We start from the raw sequence: 4,268 nt of genomic DNA, 5'->3' as shown, positions 1-4,268 counted from the left end.
TGCTTCCACTGCAATGGTATTCATCCTCTGTACGCAGGTGAGTAAACAGGTGCAATATGTCCTTTTCGACGTACAAGCCCACCGGGCGAAAGCCTAGTAACATTGTCTAATTGACGTTACTAGAGGCAAGTAATTCAGTGATTGCCTACGTGGCATCACCCACTTACCATACTAATCACGCAGGTGAGTTACCAAGTGGGAAACGCCATTAAAGACCCTCACTTGCTTCCACCGTAATAGTAGCTCAGGTAACGCAAAATATACGGATATAGACACGTATATACAATAGGCATAAAAGCCAAATCATCCATGGTATATAATACATATCACAAACGCCACACGGGCTACCAATGGGCATCCATATAGTGGGTAAACATGATTTACTATCCTAGTAGTACGGTTATACTCCGATTCACGCATATTCAACCAAACCAAGTTCACAAAATCAAGCATCCGAACGTCCAACCAGAATGACAGGAAAACAATTTACATTGTATTATATGCACATAATATTATACAAAATCCGTCGTATAAATATCATGTCATTTGTACATACTCGTCACATGTGAGTTAATTATGTTTCGATCATGGAATATATTAAACATAATCAAACCATATAATTATTTAGAACGTACATGGACACACATTAGTCTCATAACAAAGAGGCTTCCGGTTCCCGACATGGAACGGAACCGCACTCGGGGAATTAAACATACATTTCTTAATTCTATTAATGTTAATCCAACATCATGTAACTAAAAGTCCATTTTCCATAACTTTTAAATCAATTAAAAGCATTATATCTAAGCACATTCATAAAGATCATTAAAAGACCTTTCCAACGCTTCCGACCGGGCTTCGTTTTGAGTTGTAGAACTAAAGTTATGGTCGAAACAATAAAGGAATAATTTTCTGTTAGGTGCAATCGATTTGCACCAGTGTGCAAACGATTGCTCCCTGAACCAGAAGCGCATAATGTCAATTTTTCACAGTGCAATCGATTACTTGACCCCTGCAATCGATTGCTTACTGAACCAGAAGCAAAAATCACATTTTTCTTGCAATATACCCGTTCCAATCAGTGGCGGATTCATATTGTTGGGATTGGGGGCTCTTGCCCCCACAAGAATCATAGCCACTTATTAATTTTATATATTTATCTCTTCTTTTTTATCAATTACAATTAAGTTGCACCCACTAGCTATATGGAGTTAGACAATCTATTACATTTCTTTTCAAACTCACTTTAACATTTATTTTTTTACAAATTTATTCTATTGTTTATTTTAGATTTTCTTTTTAGATATATTATTAGTTTTATATTTTGTAATATCTTAAATTTAAATATATTTTATTATGAAATATTAATTGAAAATATGGATCAAAATGTTAAGATCAATCATGCAAAAGAAAGAAGATAATTAAAATATTATTTAAAAAATATATTAGTTGATGCCAAAGAGAAGAAAAAATATTATGTTATCCAAAAAAAATATTTGTAAAAAATATATTGTTAATCAAGAGAGTAAGATATTTCTCCAAATATTTTTTTTAATTCTAATTACTTTACAAAAATTGATAATTAGTTAAATTTTACATGTATAAAAAATGTATGTATTTTGTTCATATACAAAAAAGATATATTATATAATATTGATAATATAAAATATTACATTCACACTAAAAAACAAATGCATAAATAACAATTATAATAAAATTACTTTTTTTTTTTGCTATCACTAAATTTTTCTTATTAATTTTTTTTTGCCCCCACCTTATAAATATTCTAGATCCGTCACTGGTTCCAATAGTGTTCTAACTCATCCTTAGATTACCCAACAACCAAAATACGAATTCCATCATATTTCAACATTCTATAACATACAATTGCATCAAAGGAACAAGTATATGACTGATTAAATTAACATGCAATTGATCATCTTACTCTAACCCCAATATCATGCAATTTCACAAAACCCCAAATTCTACCCAAGCTCTAACTATGGAGCTCACCTCAAGCTTGAAGGTTCTGAGTTGCAGAGATGAAGATAATAACAATGCTGCTCCCACAATCCTTTCTTAATCAAGGTTTTGCTCCCATCATCATCAATCCCGTAACCCTCATATTCACACTTTCAGCATGGATCACTCAACTTCAGACCAGATTATCTCCATCAATATAGTGCCTATAAATGCGAACCATATATGCAAATCGTAGAGAAATTTGTAAGCTTTCCAACAAGACCAGAATCAGCTCAATCGGAGTTACGAGCAGAGAGATATTACCTTTTTAGTGAGGGTTGTACCATAGTTGCGAAAATGAGTTTTGAAGATGAACACATGAGCTTCTCTTCCTTAACACTCTCCACTCCACTTATAAAAATCTGTTTTAAGAAACACTATCACTCCAAACATGCCTTAAGTCCACATGCACAATGTATAATGTCCAAATTGTCCTTTAACTAAGTGGTAATTACAACAATGCCACTCAGTTCATTTCCAACTAATTACCCAATTCTATTTAAGGCTTCTAGTACATATACAATAATGCTTAGGTTAATATGGGATATTACAGTCATAACAAATAGGCTCCTTAAAAAATTCGAGTATGTGGAGTTAAATCACGTCTCAAGGTTGAATAATCAAGAAGCGAATGATTTGGCACAATTAGCTTCAAGATATAGGGTATCAAAGGAAAAACTAGAAGAATTGATCGAAGTAAGAGGCAAAGCAATGACCACGAAGCTTTCTCCAAGTGATCTGGAAAACTCACAATTAGGTTTCGCTAACAAAGAGGAGTTTGAGGTTTTAAATATAGACTCTTTAGCAGACACAGATTGGAGGAGTCCAATTGTGAACTATTTAAAAGACCCTTCGACAGACACAGATAGAAAGGTAAAGTATCGAGCCTTATCATACTTCCTGATGGGAAATGAATTGTTTAAGAAAACCCCTGAAGGAGTTTTGCTAAAATGCCTGGGTGAAGCGGAAGCATATTTGGCTCTCTCGAATGTACATAGTGGAGCATGTGGTGCACACCAAGCGGGGCACAAAATGAAATGGCTTTTGTTTCGATATGGAATGTATTGGCCCTCTATGTTAAAAGATTGCATAGAATTTGCAAAAGGGTGTCAAGAGTGTCAAGAACACGCATGTATTCAACATGCTCCTGCAAATGAATTAAGTTCAATAATAAAACCATGGCCTTTCAGAGGTTGGGCACTAGACTTAATTGGGGAAATTCACCCCAAGTCTTCCAAAGGTCAAAGATATATCTTAGTAGGAATAGACTACTTCACAAAATGGGTCGAAGCGATACCACTTGCAAATGTGGATTAGGAGGCTGTGAGTGAGTTTATTCAAAGACACATTATATACAGATTCGGAATCCCGGAGAGTATAACCACAGATCAAGGATCAGTGTTTACTGGTCGAAAAATGCAAGAATTCGCCAAAGAAATGGGGTTCAAGTTGTTTACTTCTACACCTTACTACGCTCAGGCAAATGGACAAGTTGGAGCAGCAAATAAGGTAATAATTGGTCTCATAAAGAAACACATAGGGAAAAAACCTAAGAGCTGGCATAGAACTTTGGACCAAGCATTCTGGGCCTGTGGAACGTCACCAAAAGAAGCTACAAACACCACACCTTTCCAATTGACGTTCGGACACGATGTAGTGCTCCCAGTTGAGATGTACTTGCAATCAGTCCGGATCAAAAGACAGGGAGAAATTCCTCCAAACATGTATTGGGAAGTGATGATGAACGAATTAGTGGATTTGGACGAAGACAGACTTCGAGCGTTGGAGATGATAAAAAGACAAAAAGAAAGGGTGTCGAGAGCATACAATAAAAAGGTGAAAGGTAAAACATTTATTAATAATGACTTAGTTTGGAAAGTTATTTTACCTATAGATCAAAAGAATCAGGTTTTAGGCAAATGGTCCCCACACTAGGAAGGACCCTTTCGAATTTTAAAAGTATTCTCAAATAATGCTTATGAGATAGAAGAGTTGGCAGAAGATCGCAGGATCTTAAGAGTGAATGAGAAGTATCTGAAAAGATACAAACCAATCATGCACGAAGTAAAAATTGCAAAAACGTAGATATTTAAAGTATGCTACGTAGGCCAAAATGGTTAAGCAAACACCAAAATGGCTTCGTGTCCAAGTGAGATATGTAGTAAATAAAGTAAGAAGACAGAGTAATGTCAAAATATATGTCATTATGATTAGAAGAGTACATTCATTTTTGGAAGGTTGTGTTT

The sequence above is a fragment of the Vicia villosa genome, unplaced genomic scaffold (assembly GCF_029867415.1).
Source record: "Vicia villosa cultivar HV-30 ecotype Madison, WI unplaced genomic scaffold, Vvil1.0 ctg.001413F_1_1, whole genome shotgun sequence".
NCBI classification, from domain to species: domain Eukaryota; kingdom Viridiplantae; phylum Streptophyta; class Magnoliopsida; order Fabales; family Fabaceae; genus Vicia; species Vicia villosa.
The sequence above is the reverse complement of the archived record's forward strand: the minus strand, read 5'-3'. Positions refer to the sequence as shown.